The sequence below is a fragment of the Somniosus microcephalus genome, chromosome 12, assembly GCF_052327205.1.
Source record: "Somniosus microcephalus isolate GS21.2 chromosome 12, FLI_Smic_1.0, whole genome shotgun sequence".
In the NCBI taxonomy this organism is placed as follows: Eukaryota; Metazoa; Chordata; class Chondrichthyes; order Squaliformes; family Somniosidae; genus Somniosus; species Somniosus microcephalus.
Window position 1 is genome coordinate 202316328 of NC_140998.1, and position 23316 is coordinate 202339643.

At 46.0% G+C, this 23316-nt stretch overlaps 1 pseudogene; it reads left to right on the forward strand.

Moving 5' to 3' along the window:
- LOC147109899 (basement membrane-specific heparan sulfate proteoglycan core protein-like) overlaps positions 1 to 23316 on the forward strand; it is a 193291-nt pseudogene that overhangs the window by 161797 nt on the left and 8178 nt on the right.

The window sequence follows — 23316 nt, forward strand, 5'->3', positions numbered from 1 at the left end:
CTGAATTATATCATAGCTGATTTGCATTTACCTGCCTTTGCTCATATCCCTTAATAACCTTACGTAACAAAAATCTATCTACCTTCGTCTTGAAAGCTCCAATAGTCCCAGCACCAAAGCCTTTTGGGGGAGAGAGTTACAAATTTCTACTACCCTTCCTGTGAGTACGATTTAGCTCTTAAATGGCCTTGCTCCACTGATATCAAGAAACGGCTGAGTGCACTGGACATGGCAAAAAGGTGTCTCGAAAACATCCCGGCTGTAGTGATGAATGCATGTGCTCCAGAATTAGCCACGTCTCTAGCCAAGCTGATTCAATACAGCTGCAAAACTGACACCTCCCTGACCAACCTCGCATACATTGCCAAGGTATGTCCTGTCCACAAAAAGTACGACAAATCAAACTCTGCCAATTGTCATCCTATCAATGTACGCTGCATCATCAGTGCTATCAAGAAGGAATTACTTACCAACAACCTCCTCGCCGATGCTTACTCTGGGTTGTGCTAGGAACATTTGGCTCCAGAACGCATTACGGTCTTGCTTCAAACATGGAGAAAAGAGCTTAATTCTAGAGGTGAGTTGTGAGTTATTGCCGTTGGCATCAAGGCAGAAAGCGACTTCATACTGGGTTGCTGCCTTTTAATGTTTTGTGTAGTTGGGCTCCCAAATCACTTTGTTCCTCTACAGTTCCTAGTTGAGACGACATTTGGAGTAGCAGGTATAGTTATGGGCACGGCACTATAGAAATGATGTAATGGCCTTGAATAGAGTACAGTGCCAATTCACCAGAATGTTACCAGGGCTCAAAGGATTAAATTTTGAGGAGAGATTACATAAACTAAATTTGTATTCCCTAGAAATGAGAAGGTTAAAGGGTGATTTGACTGACGTATATATAATTTTGAAAAGAATTGATTGTGTGGATAGAGGACATTTTTTGCTGGTGGGTGGGTCTAGGACAAAGGGATATAACCTTAAAATCAGAGTCAAGCCATCAGGAGACAAATTAGGAAAAACTTCTTCAAACTAATGGTGGTAGAAATGTGGAACTCTCAACAACAAAAAGCAGTAGATGCCAGCTGAATTAATAATATTAAACCGATAGATTTTTGCTAGACAAGGGTGTTAAGGGATACAGAGTCAAGGCGGGTGGATGGAGTTAGGATACAGGTCAGCCATGATTTCATTGAATGGCAGGTATGCCTAGTTGGGCTGAATGGCCTAATCCTGTTCCTATGTTTCTCACAATTTCGAAAATACACCTATTTATCCTTCTTAGGTCCAAAGTAGATCACCTCAACTTTGCACATTTTAAACTTCATTTGCCATATTTCTGCCCACTAACTTAATCTGCCTATGTCCCTTTTAAAATCGCCATTCCCGTCGACACAACTTATTGCCCCGCCTATTCTATCAGCATCTGAAAACTTGGATATTCAGCTCTCTGTTTGTTCATCCAATTCGTTGGTAAATATTGTTAAACGTTGAGGCCCCAGAACATAACACGCGCTGAACATCCCTCATCACTTCCTCCCAATCTGTGTACATTTATCCCCACTCTCTGTCTCCTGGTTCCCAACCAGAAGATTACACGACAAATGAGAAGTTGAAAATACAGTGGTGACTTTTTTGTTTGTTGTGTGTACTAGTCATTTGACCATCATGTTATTTTCAATATTTGGAGAGAAAATGTAACATCACTGAACTATCAATTCATTGGACTGAGGAGTAAAATTGGAGCAGGACGAATTCAGAAACACAATAACTATGTAACGAATTAAAAACTATTAATATTTTGTTTCTATTTAACGTAGCTTGAGATGAAATGAACCTGTCAACTGCCAATAAGGGATTAACAGTTTGTTTGGCTGTTAGTTGCTGAGGAAAGTGAACAACTTGCCTTTTATCACGCTCAGATATATACAGAATTCTTTCATTTTGGGAAGTTAAAATTTCCGACTGAGTGTAAGAAGGGTCCATCATATGAGAAACCTATTTTGCAATTAAAATAATCTAATTGATGTATAAAAACTGAACGCTTTCATGAGGTCTTTTTAAAAATCAGTTGTGCACAGGATTGAATTTTAACAAAAATGTAACCTCACTGTGCTTCTCACTGTATGCTTCACTGCTCTCAGCATCGAGCTTTTATTCACAACTTCCTCTATCAAAGGCGAGGAACTGCAACCCAACCATGCACTGCAATGGGGGATAAGAATCGTTTCGAAAGAGACAGAGTAGCAAAGAACAAACTTAAAAACTTTGTTGCCTTTTACTTGAGTAATAAAAATCTGCAACTGAACGTCAAAAAGTCAGTCTGTCAAAATTGCCCTGCTCATGTATAGAAAACACAAACAACAAGAAGCAATACTATTGGGAGTGAAATGTGCAGCTCAGGTCAGTTCATCACTGTCATGGATAAAACACTGGGGTGTAGTTAATTCTCCATCAAGCGAAAATGGACGTCATACATTTTAATGTAGCAACAGCTTTGACAACATGTGATGGTCAGATATATCTTTTGTATTGGTTCCTGGGATGTGGGCGTCGCTGGCAAGACCAACATTTATTCTCCATCCCTACTTGCCCTTGGGAAGGTTGTGCTGAACCGTGTTCTTCAACAGCTGCAGTCCGTGTGGTGAAGGTACTCCCATAGTGCTCTTTGGGTGGGAGTTCCTGGACTTTGACCCAGCGATGATGTAGGAACGTTGATAGATTTCGACGTCAGTTTGGTGTTTATCTTGGAGGGGAACTTGCAGGTGATGGAGTTCCCATATGCCTGCAGCCTTTGTCCTACTAGGCGGTAGTGGTCATGGGTTTGGGAGGTTCTCTCAAAGGAGCCTTGGCATGTTGCTGTAGTGCATCTTGTAGATGGTACACACTGCAGCCATGGTGCGCCGGCGGTGGAGGGGGTGAATGTTTAATGTTGTGGATGGTGTTTCAATTATGTGGGCTGCTTTGTCCAGGATGGTTTCGAGCTTCATGAATGCTTGGTTGGAGCTGCACTCATCCACACAAGTGGAGAGCATTCCATCACAGCCATGTCTTGCCTTTTAGATGGTGGAAATACTTTGGTGAGACAGTCGGCTCAGAATGCCCAGTCCTCTCACCAGCTCTTGTAGCCACAGTATTTATGTGGCTGGTGCATGTGGTAAACCACTGTCATACCTGTCTGTGTCTGTATGTGTATTCCACTAGGTACAGGTCTGGACATGCCTCGGCTGACTCCTCCCACTATTCCAGGTATATAAGTGACTACCTCCCAGTCCCTTAGTATTCTGGACGGGTCGACCACGCGAGACAAGACCTTCATTCTTTAGTTAATAAAAGCCTGATTGTTACTCGCTCAACCTCAGTCTTTTGAGTAATTGATGGCGCATCAATTTTATTAACTAAATTTTTATAATGGAGAAGATCCTCACACCAGCATGCCTGGACCTGGACAGTCGGGAAGTGGACGCTTCCACCAAGTTTGCTCACTGGCTCACGTGCTTCGAGACATTCCTGACTGCCTCCACTGCGGTCGAAACGGATGCGGACAAACTGTCTGTCCTGTTCTCCAAGGTGAACCACCGAGTGTACTCAGTCATCCGGGACGCGACCTCGTACACAGCCGCCCTCCAGCTCCTCAAGACCCAGTACACGCGCCCTGTGAACGAAGTATACGCTAGGCACCTTCTGGGGAGTCGCAAACAACAACCTGGGGAATCGACTGAGGAATACCTCCAAGCACTGTCCGTGCTTGGCCGGGCCTGTGGGTGTAAGGCGGTAATGCCCACTAAGTACATGGAGGAACTGATCCGGGATGCCTTCGTAGTGGGCCACAGGTCCAACTACACCCGACAGCGACTGCTGGAGCAGAGTGACCTCACCCTCGACAAAGCCTCCGACATCGCACTAACGCTGGACGCAGCCTTCCGGGGCATGGATGCCTACTCCTCTGCACCGTGGATGCCATGGGGAACGACAACCTGGGACACGGTAGGACAGCCCCATAGCACCGTGCCACCCCAGCCACAGCCCAACAATGGCCCAACTACTGCAGCAGTGTCCCAAAGCCAGACAGCAGTATCCCAAGGCCAGAAATGCTACTTCTGTGGCCAGGCCAAACACCCCAGAGCATGCTGCCCGGCGAAGAATGCGACCTGCTCGGGCTGCGGGAAAAAGGGACACTACGCCAGCGTCTGCAAGGCCAAAGCCACCCCGAGCGCCAGCAGCGCCGCATGTGGGCCGTGCGAGCCGCCATCTTGGGCCCCCAACAGCGCCGCGTGTGGGCCGTGCGGGCCGCCATCTTGGGCCTCTCCAGCCATGTGCGAACCACCGCAGCAGCAGCCATCTTGGACGACTCCAGCCACATGGGAATCATGGACGCCGCCATCTTGGACACCAGCCAGGACGCAGCAGACCGCCAACCCCCCCCCCCATCTGATACTCACAGTGACACACCGACCCCTACGCATACTATGCAGACAAAGCCCGTCCGCTGATCAAGTCCACCTCTTTTCCCGTGACGGCAGAGGCCCGCTTAGCCTTCCACCATATCAAGGAAGACATTGCCAAAGCCACCATGCATGCAGTGGATGAATCCATCCCCTTCCAGGTGGAAAGCGATGCGTCCGACTTCGCTCTGACCGCCACCCTTAATCAGGCGGGGAGACCTGTGGCATTCTTCTCACGAACCCTCCAGGGCCCGGAGACCAGACACTCCGCGGTCGAAAAGGAGGCCCAGGCTATCGTGGAGGCTGTGCGTCATTGGAGGCACTACCTGGCTGGAAAACGATTTACCCTGCTCACTGACCAGCGTTCAGTTGCTTTTATGTTCAACAACAAGCAGAGGGGCAAAATCAAAAATGACAAGATCTTGAGGTGGAGAATCGAACTTTCCACCTACAATTACGAGATCTTGTACCGGCCTGGGAAGCTCAATGAACCCCCAGATGCCCAATCGCGTGGCACCTGTGCCAGCGCGCAGATCGATAGGCTGAGGGCCCTCCACAATGACCTCCGCCACCCGGGGGTCACCAGGTTCTTCCACTTCATCAAGGCCCGCAACCTGCCTTACTCCATCGAGGAGGTCAGGACCATGACCAAGAACTGCCAAGTCTGCGCTGAGTGCAAACCGCACTTTTATAGACCAGACAGAGCCCACCTGATAAAAGCCACTCGCCCTTTCGAACGCCTGAGCGTCGATTTCAAAGGGCCTCTCCCCTCCTCCGACCGCAATGTGTACTTCCTCAACATCATTGACGAGTACTCCCGGTTCCCATTCGCTATCCCCTGCCCGGACATGACCAGTGCCACAGTCATTAAGTCTCTGAACAGCCTCTTCACCCTGTTCGGTTTCCCCAGCTATATCCATAGCGGCTGGAGCTCATCGTTTATGAGCGACGACCTCCGCCAGTACCTGCTCGCTAGGGGTATAGCCACAAGCAGGACCACCAGTTACAACCCCCGGGGGAACAGACAGGTGGAAAGAGAGAATGCAACAGTTTGGAAGGCCGCTCTACTAGCCTTAAAGCCTAGGGGCCTTCCGATCTCCCGCTGGCAGGAGGTGCTCCCCGATGCGCTCCACTCGATTCGGTCACTGCTCTGCACTGCCACCAATGCCACCCCTCACGAGAAAATGTTTGTCTTCCCAAGGAAGTCCACATCGGGGACATCGTTACTGCCATGGCTGACGTCCCCAGGGCCGGTACTACTGAGAAGACACGTGAGGGCCAATAAAACGGACCCCCTGGTCGAGAGGGTCAACCTCCTCCACGCCAACCCCCAGTACGCTTACATTGCGTACCCGGACGGGCGGGAGGACACAGTCTCCATACGAGACCTCGCACCCTCGGGGACCGCTGTAACCCACTGCCCATTACCACCCCCCCCCCACGACCCGATATCCAACCCCAGCAGCCGGCTTGCCTTGGACCGTCACCCACGAGGACTACACTCCAGGGCCCCAGCCTACACGGGACGCGACACCGGAAGCTCCACCACCCCTGCCGTCGCCACGTCGATCACAGCGGCAGACAAGACCTCCGGAGAGACTCCAATACACGAACTTTTAAATGCACTTCACCCCGCCGGACTCATTTTTAAACAAGGGGTGAATGTGGTAAACAACTGTCATACCTGTCTGTGTCTGTATGTGTATTCCACTAGGTACAGGTCTGGACATGCCTCGGCTGACTCCTCCCACTATTCCAGGTATATAAGTGACAACCTCCCAGTCCCTTAGTATTCTGGACGGGTCGACCACTCGAGACAAGACCTTCATTCTTTAGTTTATACAAGCCTGATTGTTACTTGCTCAACCTCAGTCTTTTGAGTAATTGATGGCGCATCAGTGCAGTAATGTTTCTGGTCAATGGTGTCCTCCCAGGATGTTGATGATGGGGAATTCTGCGATGGTCATCCCGTTGAATGTCAAAGGGCAGTGGTTAGACTCTCTCTTGGCACAGCAAGTAAATTAAGTGGAATTAGAATGGCGAAAAGTGAGGCTGTAAAAAAGGCGAACAGAAAATAAAAAATCAAATGGTACATGCATTTATAACACAGTATCAATGTAGCTAAGAAATGGAGCTGGATAGCAGAGAGCCTAGGCAAATTACAGACATCAGAGAGGAAAGACTGGACCAAAAATATTGGGAAGAAGTTCCTCTCGATTGAAACACAGGATCTGAATTTGCAGTCAGCAGTGAAGTGAAGGCTTTTGCTGTTGGCCCTGAAGTATGCTCCGCACAAGGATCTCACAATCCTTGTATTGGGAACTTCGGTTTTACAACATTGAAATCAATTCAACGGAACATAATGGAATGCTCTTGTTGGAGCTCCTGTGAAGTCAACAGGCTGTCGAAATAGCCAATCAAAAGGCAGAATTCCCACTGACAGCGAGCAAGGAAGTGGGGAAGCTCTTGCAATTCTAACTTTTTAAAATGGTTGGAGAGGGCAAAAGTAAGATTGGGGCTGTCACATGGGGAAAAGGCAAACCTAAAATAAAGAGGCATAAACTTAATTTTTTTTTGGAAAGTTCATTAAAAATGGTATTTTTTGCTAAAATGGCCAAATTTCACACTGCACAAGTTCAAAATTAGTTGTCCATGCCCGTAAACTTTGTTTAGCGGTAAATACGCTGTTAAAACCCCAGTGAAACTTAGTGCCTTTGTGTATAAATTTTAGTGGGGAAATTAATAGCGTATTTACTACTGAAGAGCCAAAGTTTTCATCATTTTCAATGATGTGTGAGATTTCACTGATTCTGTGGGGGTGGGGGCAGAGCCCAGCCAGTTTCGGAGCTGTCATTGACAGACCCATGTGGCAAATCCTGAAGCTGCGGTCTGTTTCAAAGGTGGTATGAAAGCGTACTCTCATATCAACTGCACATTCAGGCCCATAGAAACTCTCATGTACAATACATACATGACGAGTGAGTGCAATGTTGAAAGAGTTAACTTACAAAGTGGTATTTCTGTTCTCTGCAGAGCATGCCAGTTTAACACAATACTCAAACAAATCAATATCATTATGTCATCCAGGGAAGACTGCCATGCTGTGATAAGAAGGGGAGAAAGTCCAGTTTACACAACCTCTTCCGCAGCACCAGTGGGCACAACGTTTGGACGTTCTTCTGAGTAACCGCATTCCAACCGTTAAACTGTAGACAGGAAATGGCAGCTGTTCAGTACTGCAGAGGCATTTAGAGAAAGACTCTGTGCGACCCAGGGTTTGGTGGTATTGACATAAGCTGTTTGTGGAAAAGAAGACGCAAATTTACTAAAGCCCGTTGTCTAAAATTCAGGGGTAGCGGTCCCACGGGTTGTCCTTTACATTGAAATACATAATTCTCTTTAACTTAACTTATGCATGTATAACTTACCTTTCTTTAGTTTAACTTATTTATGCATGTATAACTTACCTAAGTGTATGTATTTAATTTACTTATTTGTATTACTTACCAGTTAGGGCTGTTACCCCTTTAACTTACCTGTTGGGCCGTTGCCCCTTTAAGAGGCGACCTAACGCGCTGACGTCATGCATCACGTGACGCATGCGCGCCGGACGCCGGCCCGACTCGGTCTTCCAAGACGGCCGCCGGCACAGCCCGGCCTACCGCAACTTCGGCCGCATTGGCCAGCCGACGGGAGCGACGCGATCTCCCGCTCCCGCGGCAAGCACCGGCACAGCCTGGCTTCGCGACCTCGGCCTCAACGGCCAGCCTCCGTACCGGGGAGATGCACCGAAGCAACGGTGCAGGTCACTGGACCGCCTAAGCGCACGCGAACGTGCTGACATCACGACGCGGTCACGTGATGCCCAAAGCACGGGAACACACAGCAGAGCGTGATGACATCATCACGCTCTCCACAGGACTGCGAACTCATTCCTCGTGGAGTCCCCGCTGGGACAAGACCTATACCACGGTGCTCCTACAGTCAGCCATCTTACCTGCCATCTTACCTGATGTAATTAGTCTGTTCCTGTAAATAAACAACTTGTTAATAGTTTGTCGAAGTCAAACTCTCTTATTTAGTGGTGATCTACATAAACTGCTACATTGGTGACCCCACGACGTGAGTACGGGAGCTCATCAATTCCAACGCTATAATTGGTGAACCCGTATCCGTGAACGATTGTCACGGTAGAAACGCGCAGCCTGACCCTCATCTTCCCACAAGACGACCAACGCACAACCGACGAACAACCATGGAACAGCAACCGCCTAACACCGATTCCACCAAAAGTGACCCCGTCCTTGCGAATGTCTTCGCGACGGAAGCGCAGCTTGGAGGTGAGCCCGTTTTTCACGAACGATTTCACAAAGGCAGAGCACGACCAACGGCAACCTTCATCCACCAGCGCTACAATTGGTGGGTTTGTGAACGTCTTTCACAAACGAGGCATGCTATGGAAGCATCAGCCATTCTGCTGTCGCTATCGCAATCCAGGGAGCCACGGTCTCCCTCGTGCTTTATGCAGGTAGAAGCCCTGTTCGCCGAGAACATCGATGCGGCACAGACCACGCACGTGCTCACGGTCTCCGTATTCGACTCTTCTACCGCCACACGGATCGTCCACCTCTACATCCAAAGCAACAGCAAGTATACATCTCTCCAAGCGCGGGGTACAGCATGTTCGGGCCCACAAGATCGGAGCGTGCCCCGCGGGGATACCACGAGGACTCACCCCCGCAAAACACGAGGACGCACTCCTCGCGCACGAGGACCCATCCCTCGTGAACCACGAGCACCCATCCCTCGTGAACACCGACGACTCCTTCTACGCCGATGACGCACCAGCCCTTCAGCCTGCTGGTTGTGTTACCTACTACACGATTCGGTGTGAACAAAAAGCGTGCCGCCCTCCCGGCTGTTTTCTCCTAAATTTACAACAGTTACAAGTGTTGCTGCCCTCCAGGCAGAGTTAACCCCTCCTGAAAGCAACAACAACCTGGACCATTGCCGCCCTTTCTCCAGTTTTCCCTTTAACAAACGCAAATGTCGACTGAAGCTGCACACATCGAGGACGGGTTCAACGGGCATCCTGCGGCCGTGATCAGCCATGTGAAAGTTGCTAGCCTCACCGATCACTGATCAACGCAGCAACTCTTCACCCTCCGTTGTGTTCACGTCGTAGCACTATGGCACGCACCGTTCCGTGCGTTCCAGCCTCCCGAAGGTTTCGCTCACCAGCCAACGGAGACATCGCCCGCGTCCGCCCAACCTGCCTGTCACTCTGACAAGGCCTGCTGTTTTGCACGTTACTATGGTCCTTCGCCTGACGGATACGTTTTATTCGCCATGACGCGCGTAAGGATCCGTTAACGAGCAGTATTTTTATACCTCGCCTGCCAAGTCGAGACAGCATCACCAGCTCATCAGACCATCTCATCCTTGGACTTTTGTTAAAGTGAATTCTGGGGGGGCCTGTGTAGCGGACCCACGGGTTGTCCTTTACATTGAGATACATAATTCTCTTTAACTTAACTTATGCATGTATAACTTACCTTTCTTTAGTTTAACTTATTTATGCATGTATAACTTACCTAACTGTATGTATTTAATTTACTTAATTGTATTACTTACCAGTTAGGGCTGTTACCCCTTTAACTTCCCTGTTGGGCCGTTGCCCCTTTAAGAGGCGACCTAACGTGCTGACGTCATGCATCACGTGACACATGCGCGCCGGCCGCCGGGCCGACTCGGTCTTCCAAGACGGCCCCCGGCACAGCCCGACCTACCGCAACTTCGGCCGCATCGGCCAGCCAACGGGAGCGACGCGATCTCCCGCTCCCGCGGCAAGCATCGGCACAGCCTGGCTTCGCGACCTCGGCCTCAACGGCCAGCCTCCGTACCGGGGAGATGCACCGAAGCAATGGCGCAGGTCACTGGACCGCCTGAGCGCACGCGAATGTGCTGACATCACGACGCGGTCACGTGATGCCCAAAGCGCGGGAACACACAGCAGAGCGTGATGACATCATCACGCTCTCCACAGGACTGCGAACTCATTCCTCGTGGAGTCCCCGCTGGGACAAGACCTATACCACGGTGCTCCTACAGTCAGCCATCTTACCTGCCATCTTACCTGATGTAATTAGTCTGTTCCTGTAAATAAACAACTTGTTAATAGTTCGTCAAAGTCAAACTCTCTTATTTAGTGGCGATCTACATTAACCGCTACACAGCCATATTTTGTGGAGAGGGTCATTATTACATAGAATTATACTGATGGATGGGTACATACTTGAAGGGGTAAATTTGCAGGGCTATGGGCAAAGTGCAGGGTAAAGGGACTGATCGGATAGCTCTTTCAAAGAGATGGCACAGGAAAGTTGGGCCGAACGGCCTCCTCCCTGTATTGTTCTATGATTCCATGAATAATATGGAATGTACAGCATGGAAACAATTAAAAGTTTCTCTGGAAAGCCAGAAGAAGGACTTGCATTTATATAGGGCCTTTCACTGCCCCAGGACGTTCCAACAGGCATTACAGCCAATGAAATAATTTTGAACTGTATTCACTGTTGGAATGTAGGAAAAGCGGCAGCCAATTTGTACAAAGCAAGGTCCCAGAAACAGCAATGTTATAATGGTCATGTAATCTGTTTTAGTGATGCAATTGAGGGATAAATATTGATCAGCACATCGGGGATAACTCCGCTGCTCTTCTTTGAAACAGTGTCATCCTTGCCGACAACCTGATGGAGCAGATGGGGCCTTGGTGTAATGTCTCAACTGGAAGCCGGCACCTATGACACTGGCTCGGTCTCTCAGTACTGCACTGGAGTGTCAGCCTAGATATTTGCGCTGTGGTATCCGGAGTGGCACTTGAACCTATAATCTTCTCACTCAGCGTTAAGCATGCTACCAACTGAACCACTGCTGAGAAAAGTGCATTATCCGCTTCTTCTAGTGTGTAGACTGACACAATAAGACTGCTGTTTCCATTTTTTCATTTGCAATGTTGCCTGAAACTCTTTTTAAAGCAATGTTACTGCATTAGCAGCACAAGCCTGTTTGTTGTCCAGTTATTGCTGCATGCGGGCACGGACTGCTTCATTATCCGTAACATGGAAGTGAATAGGCCTTTAGTAAAGCAGCTAATGATAGGTCTAGGACACTTCCGTGAAGAATTATGGACAGGAGTCATTAGACACGTCTAGCGGGGATACTCCTTGTCACCCTATAACTAGCCTGTGACCTGATGGCCTGGTTGCAATAAATGCTGAACCGAGGACTGGATAAAGTATAGATCATGAATGCTACCAGAAACAAAGCAGAACCCTTCATGATGTGCTGCCTGTGGTCATAAGCAAGCTACACATTCAGGGAGTGGAACCCTTTCCTATTGAGAAAGATGGCAGGGTGATGCATTTAGAATGCAGTTGCAGCGGAAATATGATGTTAAGTGACAACATTCCCAATCATTAAAGCTTCACTCATCCCCTCACTGCCCTAGCATCTGTATCCTATTCACCTTCTCATTACTCCCCTTTCTACAACCCTCTCACTCCCATCACTGTCTCTGCATCTTCCTTTTTGAATACTGCATCCTCCCCACTATTGTTCCACTTTCATTTGCCTTACTTTAAAATCTCCATTCACTCCCCACCTCCCACTAGCTTTCACAAAGGTGGTTGGTGTGGGGCCAGAGCCCTTCACTCTCCAACCATTTTCTTCTTCTACTCACCCTACCGCCCCTTTCTATATGTTTTCATCAGAAAAAATGTTATTTGCTTTCCAAACTGAACTTTTATAATGGTCAAATTGAATCAGGAGATGTACTCCATCTGCTTTCTCTCGATTTGTCTCTGCTCTTTGTATCACAGGTTTAAGCATTTTGCATCAAGCTTTTCTGTCAACGACACATAGATGAGATAACTTGATAGGTTCAAAATGAAATATTTTTTGTAACTTTAATATTAACTTGAGGGAAGATTCTCTCTCTCTCTCTCTCACTAACACACACACAACATTAATTCTCCATATAATTTTTTTTGAATTTGATAGAATACAATTCAGAAGCTACCACAGTTATGGAAATAATAATCATTTTTTGTCACTCAGTCACAGGCAGGCCCACAGATAGCCTATGTTTAACTCACTCAATGTAAAAATTATCTTAATAAGCCTTTTACAATTTGTCCTCCAGTTTTTCTTCAAATTAGTTAAGCAGTAACTGCTAGACGGTAAAGAAAAATATTCCTTTAGTACAGCTGACTGAACAATGCTGTTGCATCCTGGAAGTTTGACAAAAATATACGCTCAAGGCTGCACACTTCGGTATGTTAAGGAATGTTGAGTAAAATCTTGAATGAAGGTGCAAAAAACTAATTGGATAAATTCAATCACGTGATCTCAAAATGTGTGATGCTTTTAAATGTTTAATCCTTTTTCGTAGACATTCAAAATTTGACTTACGAAAATTTGAGAAAAATGCTGTTTAAAATTTTCAGGCCATTTAATGAACAAGCTCGCTGTGCTGAATGGCCTAATCCTGTTCCTAAGCTTTTCACCATTTAGAATATACACTGATTTATCATTCGTGGGTCCAAAGGAGATGACCTCACCTTTGCTCAGATTGATCTCCATTTGCCATTTTTTTGCCGACTCACTTAATCTGTCTATGTCCCATTTATAATCCCTGTACCCATTGGCAATACTTATTGCCACACACAGCCTAGCAGTATCTGAAAACTTGGATATTCACCTCTCTATTCCATCATCGATGCCCTTAGTAAATATTGTTAATTGTTGAGGCCCCAGAACATATCCCTGGGGAACAGTGCGCGTCACTTCCTCGCAAATTGAGTACCTTTATCCCAACTCTCCGTCTCCTACCTTCCAACCAGGATTACAAAACAAAGGAGAAGTTGAAAGTATAGTGGCGCCTTTTTTGTTTGTTGTGTGTACTGGTCATTTGGCCATCATGTTATTTTGACTACATCAGGGAGAAAATGGAACATTGCTGTACTATCCATTCATGGGACTCGGGGAAGTACTTGAGCATGACGAAGTTGGAAACACGATGACTATGTAGTGCATTAGAAACCATTAATATTTTGTTTCTATTTAATGTAGCTTGAGATTAAATGCAATTGCCAGCTGCCAATAAGTGTTTAACAGTTTGTTTGCGTGTTAGTTGCTGAGGAAATTTAATAATTTGCATTTTAACACCCTCTGAAAATTACAGAAGTCGTTTTATTTTGGGAAGTTAAAATTTCCGACTGAGTGTAAGAAGGAACCAACAAAGGAGTAAGCTGTTTTGCAATAAAAAAATCTAATTGATATCTGTGTAAAAATTGAATGTTTCATGATGTCTTTTCAAAAAGCAGTGCAGTTTTCAAATTTTATGTTAGTGGTTTACAGGATTGAATTTTAACAAAGCTTTAGCCTTGCTGTGCTGATCACCATATGCTTCACTGCTCTTGGCATCGAGTTCTCTTTCACGGCTTCCACTATCAGAGGAGAGGAACCACAGCCCAACCATGCAGAGCAGTAGGTGATGGGAATCATTTCGAAAGGGACAGAGTAGCAAAGTACAAACTTAAAAATTGTGTTCTCTTTTACATGAGTAATAAAAATCTGCAACTGTACATCAAGTCCAAAGATGTGCGGGTTAGGTTGATTGGCTATGATAAATTGACCCTTAGTGTTAGGGGGATTAAATACGTGGGGTTACGGGGATAGGGTGGGATATGTGTCGGTGCAGGCTCGATGGGCCGAAATGGCCTCTATCTGCACTGTGGGGTTCCTGTGATTTCCTGTGAAAAGGTCAGAGTGTCAAATTTGTCCTGCTCATGCATAGAAAAATGATACAAGAAGCAATACTATTTGCAGTGCAATGCACGGAACAGATCAATTCATCAGTGTCATGGATGAAGTACTGGGGTGAAGTTAATTCTCCATCAAGCGAAAATGGACGACATATATTTTACTGTTGCAACAGCTTTGACAACATATGGCGGTCAGATGTAACTTTGTTATTCATTCCTGGGATGTGGGCGGCGCTGGCAATGCCAGCGTTTATTGCCCATACCTAATTTCCCTTGGGAAGCTGTTGGCGAACCGCCTTCTTTAACCACTGCAGTCCGTGTGGTGAAGGTGCTCCCACATTGCCCTTTGAGAAGGAGTTCCAAGATTTTGACCCAGTGACGATGAAGGAACAACGATATACTTCCAACTCAGGATGGTGTTTAACTTGGAGTGGACCTTGGAGATGGTGGTTTTCCCATATGCCTGCTGCCCCTTTACTTTTAAATGGTAGAGGTCACGGGGTGGGAGGTGCCGTTGAAGAAACCTTGGTGAGTTGCTGCTGTGACACCTTGTAGATGGTATACATTGCAGCAACATTATCCCGGTGGTGGAGGGAGTGAATGTTTAATGTGGTGCATGGGGTGTTAATCAAGAGGGCTGCTTTGTTCTGGTAGTTTTTTAGCTTCTTGAGTGTTGTTGGAGCTGCACTCATACAGGCAAGTGAAGGGTATTCCGTCACACTCCTGACTTGTGCCTTGTAGATGGTGGAAAGGATTTGGGGAATCAAGAGGCGAGACAGTCCCTGCAGAATACCCAGCCTCTGGCCTGCTCTTGTTGCCACAATATTTATGTGGCTGATTCAGTTATGTTTCTGGTCATTGATGATTCTCCCAGGATATTGATGGTGGGGGATTCGGCAAGATTATCCCGTTGAATGTCATGGGGCGATGGTTAGACTCTCTCTTGTCTCAGCAAGTAAATTGATTGCAACGGTAAATTAGAAGATCGAAATGGGAGACTGTAAAAAGGGCTAACAGATAATAAAATATCAAATGGTGAGTGCGTTTATAGCAGAGTTGTAGTGTATGTGCCTTTAAGAGCCCCATGTGTACTGTAATGCCGGTAATGGCCACTCGGGCTATATAAGCCTGTATATTGTGTTGTATCAGTTAGTTCCCCTCCAGACTTTGTTTAGTAAACACCTGTGAAACCAACTCCTGTCTTCAGTGTCTCTATCAACACACAGACACAACAGTGGCGACGAATTGGAAACGGACTTACCTGCAATTCGACAGCACCTCAAGGACATCGATTCCTCTGGCGTCCAAAGTTGAAGAAAAATCAAGAAAAAGAAAAAGCTGTGGTTTCATCAGCTAGCCAAGCTGGTGGCAGGTACTGCAATAATCCTTCCTAGGCATCGGGCTGGGGCTCCAGCGGCTGCCTCTACAGCTAGGCCAAGCAGTGAAAGTGGAGGCAAGCAGTAACAGACAGGGAGGGAGCACTCTGGAAATGGCCGGCGCTGCAAGCAGGTCGGCGTTCAGACCTAGAGAGAGAGTCGGCAGGAACGAGTCTCCAACTGTAAATAAATAAATAAAAAGAACGGAAACCACGGGAAGCAGTGTTGTCATCGGCAGCAGTGGTGGGGAAGCACGGGAAGCGCCATATCGTTTCTGCAGAAAAGAAAGAAAAGCGCGGGAAGCGCCATTTTTTTTCTAGGATGCCTAAGTCTGGCAATATTGATGCTTTTGATAACGAGATAGAGGATTGGGCCACATATATGGAAAGAGTGGAGGTATATTGCACCGCAAATGGAACAGAAGATGAAAAAAAAGCTTCAGTACTGCTAAATCTAATGGGCGCAAAGACATACGGGCTGTTACAAAATTTAATCACTCCAGCCAAACCAAAGGACAAGAATTTTAAAGAAATTGTTGATACCCTACAAGAGCACTTAAACCCAACACCGCTGCTGATAGCGGAACGATTCTAATTCTTTAAGAGAAATCAACAGAAGAATGAAAGTAATGCTGATTACCTCACCGAATTAAGAAAGCTATCAAAACACTGCCAATTCGGGGCAGGACTAGCAGATTATCTTCGAGACAAATTCGTCTGCGGTCTCCTAAGTGAAGGAACACAGAAAAGGCTGCTTTCTGGAAAAGATTTAACACTGGACAAGGCTTTCAGTATGGCTGTACCATACGAAGCAGCCACAAGAGGAGCTGCAGAGATACAACAAAAGACACAGGACTTCGGCACCCATGAAATGACACAGGGTTTTGAGAGATGTTATCGCTGCGACAGATCCACCCATGACCAGAGGGACTGCTGGTTCAAGGACAAAGCATGCAGGCAATGCAGAAAGATTGGACACATTGCACGGGTATGCCGAGCTGGACAAAAAAAATCCACAGACAGGAAAAAAAACATCAACAAAGAAAAGTACAGAAAGGTACAAATGATGGCGGACAGTAGCTCCGAAGACCAGAAGAGTGATAGCGACTCCGAAAACAAGAGACTAAGCTGTCTCAAATTACATAATGTAATTGCCAAAGATGATTACCAGACCATTTGGGTTGCCCTCACGATAGCAGGGTCCCCAGTTAAAATGGAGCTAGATACAGGATCAGCTCTGACCGTCATAAATCGACGGGATTACGAGCGGCTATTTCCGCATAAACCTTTAAAAGACACATCCATTATCTTGAAAACATATACGGGGCAGAAAGTATACCCCAAAGGAAAAATAAGAGTGCCTGTTGTATACAAACTCAAGGAAATACAAAAGTTGTATTTATACATTCTACAAGATGGTGGTCCACTGCTGTTGGGACGTGAATGGATCAGGAAAATACGTTTAGACTGGCACTCCATTCAGGCACTGACAGTGACCAGTAAGAAAAAAAACGACGATGACGTCATACCTGAGCGATTAAAAGACATCTTGGCCAACGCCAAAGAAGTGTTTCAAGAGAAACTAGGAACCTTGAAAGGCATCACTGCCTCAATAAAAGTGGAAGATGCAGCAATTCCCAAGTTTTTTAAGGCAAGACCGGTGCCATACGCAATTCGTCCATCAGTCGAGGCAGAGCTGGAAAATTTGGAAAAGGCAGGCGTATTATCCAAAATAGATTGGAGCGAGTGGGCAACACCCATCGTCCCAGTCATGAAGAAAGCATTGAATAATGATAAATCTGAAGAACAGAGAAAAATTCGCATCTGTGGAGACTTCAAGGTGACTGTAAACCCGGTCCTTGACACAGTACAGTATCCTCTTCTGAGGATAGAAGATATTTTCGCCTCACTATCCGGAGGGAAATGTTTCACCAAAATTGACTTGGCACAGGCATATCTACAGGTGGAGGTTGAAGAGGCCTCTAAAAAATATCTCACGATAAATACACACAAAGGTCTGTACCAGTACAATCGACTGGTTATCGGAGTAGCATCCGCTCCAGCTATCTGGCAAAGAGCTATGGAGCAAGTCCTCCAAGGGATTCCGGGGACTCAATGCTACCTAGACGACATGCTTGTAACAGGAGGAAACGACAACGAGCACCTTGCCAATTTGGAGCAGGTGCTCACTAGGCTGAGAGAACGGGGCCTGCGAGCAAATCGCCCCAAGTGCGAATTTTTCCAAAATCAAATGTCATATTGTGGCCACATAATTAATAAGGAAGGGTTGCATAAGTCACCTGAAAAAATTGAAGCGGTCATAAAAGCCCCAGCACCTGAAAATGTTTCACAATTACGGTCGTTCCTGGGATTAATAAATTGCTATCATAAATTTTTACCAAACTTATCAACTCTTCTACACCCTCTTAAAGAGCTGCTACAAACAGGAGTAATTTGGAAATGGAGCGAAGACTGTAAACGTGCCTTCCATAAATGCAAAGACTTAATCACGTCCAAAGAAGTTTTGGCTCATTACAACCCATCACTGCCAATCAGACTGGCGTGCGATGCATCCCCTTACGGCGTAGGAGCAGTATTATCGCATAAATTCCCTGATGGCTCGGAACGGCCGATAGCTTTTGCATCACGCTCATTGAACTCAGCTGAGCGTAACTATGCCCAAATCGACAGGGAAGCACTCAGCCTGGTATGGGGAGTGAAGAAATTCAACCATTACCTACATGGACAAAAATTTACCTTGTTGACTGACCATCAACCCCTCATCTCCATATTCAACCCTAAAAAGGGTGTTCCCATTATGACAGCGCAAAGGCTACAGAGGTGGTCCCTTTTTCTAGGGGCACACCAATACAACATAGAATACAAAGGATCAAAACAGCATGGGAATGCTGACAGGTTATCGTGCCTACCATTGCCAACGGTAGAAGAAGTACCTACCGTAGACCCAGTGGAGATTTTCCACTCTACCATAGTCGAATGTCTACCAGTAACAAATTCTGCCATTGAAAGGGAAACTAGAAATGACCCGACTCTCTCACGAGTCTGCAATTTAACAGTGAAGGGATGGCCAGCACATGGCGAACCACTGTTGCCAGCATTCTCGCAAAGAAGAGAACAGCTGTCAGTGTGCCAAGGAACCTTGATGTGTGGATCCAGTGGTGATTCCACCCAAACTCCAGGATAAAGTTCTAAAGGAGCTTCACGAGGGGCATCTGGGTGGAGTGAAAATGAAGAACCTAGCCAGGGCGTTTGTATGGTGGCCAGGTATCGATGGGGACATCGAAGAAATGACCAAGAGCTGCCTAGGATGCCAGAAGGTCCAAAACGCTCCACCACAAGCCCCTCTACATCCATGGGAGTGGCCCTCATCTCCCTGGCAAAGGGTACACATCGACTTTGCTGGTCCATTTATGGACTCAATGTTCTTAATCACAGTTGATGCACACTCCAAGTGGCCAGAGGTAATAAAGATGTCCTTCACCACCACGGAAAAAACCATCACAGTATTAAGGACCATATTTGCCAGGAATGGGCTGCCGGAACAGATCTGTTCTGATAATGGGCCGCAATTTGTGTCCGAAGAATTCAGGAACTTCTTAAAAAACAATGGGGTTAAGCACTACACGTCCGCACCATACCATCCCGCCACCAATGGATTGGCTTAAAGGTTTGTCCAGACCTTCAAGAAGGCCGTAAAAGCCATGGGTAATGAAGACATAAAACTTCAGCACAACGTGGATAACTTCTTGTTCGCATACAGGAATGCAACACATATGGTTACAAACCAAACTCCTGCCATGATGTTCTTCAATAGAAGCCTAAGATGGGGACGTGGAGAACCGGCAATTTCAAGGCATGAATGAAAGGCCAACTAGAACCTTCCAGATTGGTCAACAAGTTTTGGCCCGGGACTACTGTACCGAGAAATGGCAGCCTGGAACTATCTGCACACGACTAGGACCGCTGATGTATACCGTGGACATCGGAGAAAGCATAATAAGACGCCATGCTGACCAAATCATAGTGTCATCTGAAAAGGGACAACCTACACCACAACTCTATACGCCTAACGATGAAGTAGAGATACCCATATTTACCTCCGATCCGGTGATACTGGAACCCGATGAACCCGACACTGGCATTCAAGCCGAATCAGCCTTGCCATAAGAAACTACTACACCACCAGAAACTACTACACCACCGAGGCGTTATCCAGACTGAGCCAGGAAGCCTCCAGAGGGACTGACTTATAATTAATTAACTGCAACAATGTGTAGATTACTTTTCTTGTAACATGTAATTAATAATTACTTAAAATATTATGTACTGTTTGGCTAAAAGGGGAGGAATTGTAGTGTATGTGCCTTTAAGCACCCCATGTGTACTGTAATGCCGGTAATGGCCACTCGGGCTATATAAGCCTGTATATTGTGTTGTATCAGTTAGTTCCCCTCCAGGCTTTGTTTAGTAAACACCTGTGAAACCAACTCCTGTCTTCAGTGTCTCTATCAACACACGGACACAACAAGAATATAAATATAGTTAAGGAACAGAGCCTGATAGCAGACAACCTAGGCAAATAAATGACATGAGAGAGGAGTGACTGGACAAATATATTGGGAAGAGGTACCTCTCGCTTAAAACAGAGGCCCTAAAAGTGAAAGTTTTCGCTGCTCGCTCCAAAGTATGCTCCACACAACCATCTCATAATCCTTGTGTCGGGAACTTCCGGTTTTCCGACATTGAATTCAATACAACGGAACTTAGTGGTAATCCCCTTGATGGAACTGCTGCGACATAAAGCAGCCGATCAAAATACTTTTCTTCAGAATTCATCTTGAGCGATTTATGGGCAAAACCATCTGACTGATCAGATAGTCCAGTAATACGGTGCCAAATTTACATGGGCAATTTCCATTATGAATCTGAGCATGGAAATTTATAATGGTAAAAACATTGACACAAAAGTGTGACAGGACGAGTGCCAATAGGAAGTAAGGTTTTGTAGACAGGGAGCACATGGGAAAGTAAGATTTTTTTTCTAAAATGATGCCGATATCAAATTATTACATAAAATGAAGGACAAAATCTATAACGTTCAAACAGAAACTGAATTGTGCTTATGCCCATGTCGAATTCTATGCTACCCTCGAACCTTGCTTCACTTGAAGACTGCAGTCTTGATCAGCAACGCTGTGGGAGGTCGGCTAGTTACAGCAACAACAACAACATCAACTTGTATTTATATAGTGCCTTTAACATATTGGGCCAGAATTTTGGTTCCCCACGGCTGAGTACGCGCTGAGTACTCACGCGTAGGGCCAACAAAAGTGCTGGGTTCGTGCTTGCACTGCACATGCGCGGGAAACCGGAACTCCCGTTCCCTTACAGGAAGGGGTTCACAGGTCAAACGCATGCACGGGAGAGGCAGCGCGTATGCCTGGAACTTACTTTTTTTTTTGCAGGTTTCTCCGGGAGGGTAAGTCTCCAGCAACTACGCTTTTAAAAAGCAGTTGCAAGGCCTGCTTTTAACAAGTTAAGTGGTGAATTAAATAAAAATTAACACATTTTTTTCCACAGGTTTATTATTTTTAAATACTTTAAAGAAAGGTAAGTTTATTTTTATCCCCGTTAAAAACTGTAATTAATTTTTTCAAAAATGTAAGTATTTGTTTAAAATAGTTTTTTTATGTAATTTATAGTTATTTTAAAAATGTTATTTTTTTAAAAATGTATTTGAAGTTTTAGTTAGGTTTTGGGACCGATCTCTATTCATGTCAAATATATGAATAGAGATTCACAGCTCCGATTGGCTCTCCATGGCCCACGTGATCCCAGGGGACGCTTTGAACTAAATGCACCCCTGAGATACGGAAGCACTGCTCGCCAGCAGTTGGAGCAGGCCCAGGATTGGAATCCCACGCGGGCCCACAGCACAAAGGCTGGCACACGAGGTAAGTGCAGGTCGGGGGCTTGCACCCGCGGGAAGCCTCCGAAACGAATTTCTGGCTCAATGCGCTCACAGCAATATTTTAAGACAAAAAATTGGACACCGATCCATATAAGATTAAATTAGGGCAGACGACCAAAAGCTTGTTCAATGAGGTAGGATTTTAGGAGCGTCTTAAAGAAGGAAAGAGAGTTTTCGAGGAGGACAGGTATAGGTAGCAAATTCCAGGGCTTAGGGCTTAGGCAACAGAAGGCCTGACCACCAATTGTCGAGCGATTATAATCAGTGATCCTCAAGAGAGCAGATTTAGAGGAGCACAGATATCTTGCTGGGGTGTGGGGGGTTGTGGGGCTGAAGGGGATTACAGAAATAGGAATGGGCGAGGCCATGGAGAGATTTGAAAACAAGGATGACAATTTTGAAATCGTGGCGCTGCTTAACCGGGAGCCAAAGTTGGTCCGTGAGCACAGGGGTGATGGGCAAACGGGACTTGGTGCGAATTAGGACATGGGCAGCCGAATTTTGGATGACCTCAAGTTTACTTAGAGTGGAATGTGGGAGGCCAGCCAGGAGTACATTGGAATAGTCGAGTCTAGTTACACGTTAAATGGCGAAAATTTAGATCAAAGAATCTATTGTATTTTTCTGATAACCCCTGACTTCAGATTTTGCAAACTACCAGGAATTACCCACTCTCCATAATTTGGGGATATTTTTATTCTCTCTCTGCTAGATAATATTGAGCTGTGTTAGATACCTCTGAAGGGACAGGAAAACTGAATATCTGAAATATAAACAGCAAATGTTTATAAATACACAGCAGGCCTTTCAGTGTCTCAAAAATAATCAGAGGATCATACAGCACAGAAGGAGGCAATTCGGCCGTACTCCTTGAAAGAGCTATCCAATTAGTCTCACTCCCCTGATCTTTGAACATAGCCCTGTTTCTTTGCCTGTTCAAGTGTTGATCCAATTCCCTTTGGAAGGTTACGATTGAATTTGCTTCCACCACCCATTCCAGGAGTGCATTCCATATAATAAAAGAGCGAATAATGTTTAATTTCTGAGCAAAGATCTGTGCACTTGAAGTTAACCCGACTCTTCCGCCCATTTCCTGTACATTGCCAATAATTTCTATTAATATGTATCATTTAGATTGGAGTCAGTGGAAAGAGTTTCCAGTCATGTGAACACCACTCGGTCCAATCAGCATTGCCACTTCAGTAAATGCGTCAACTGATCTGTTCTGTAGACCATGTACAGTGGGTCAGTCACCGAGTGTAACAGGGACTGGCGCTGCTCTCTCAGGATGGAGCCACTGCCATTTACCACTGTAGCTGTTTGCTTATTTATATCTGCGTGTGAGGATCAGTTTCTCGGATCCTTTCTTTTAGTGATTAGAAAAACATGACAGCAAGCGATTGTCATAGAAAATCAGATTAAAATACAAGAGATGACGTTAGTCTCACTTAAGAAACGTATACATTGTGTCAAGTTTGTGTGTTTCACTTTACTTCCTCCTCAATTTGATTTTCTTTCCCCAGTTGAGCCCTAGGGTTTTACTGTACATAAAGAAAACAGTCGGATAAATGAGACCGTCGTAGGCAACGTATTTTTTTCAGTGCGGCAGCCAGATGAGCTGAGGAGAGGGAACTGGGACTTCGGGGTGTCAAATATCGCTGGGTGGCTCGGTACAGAGGG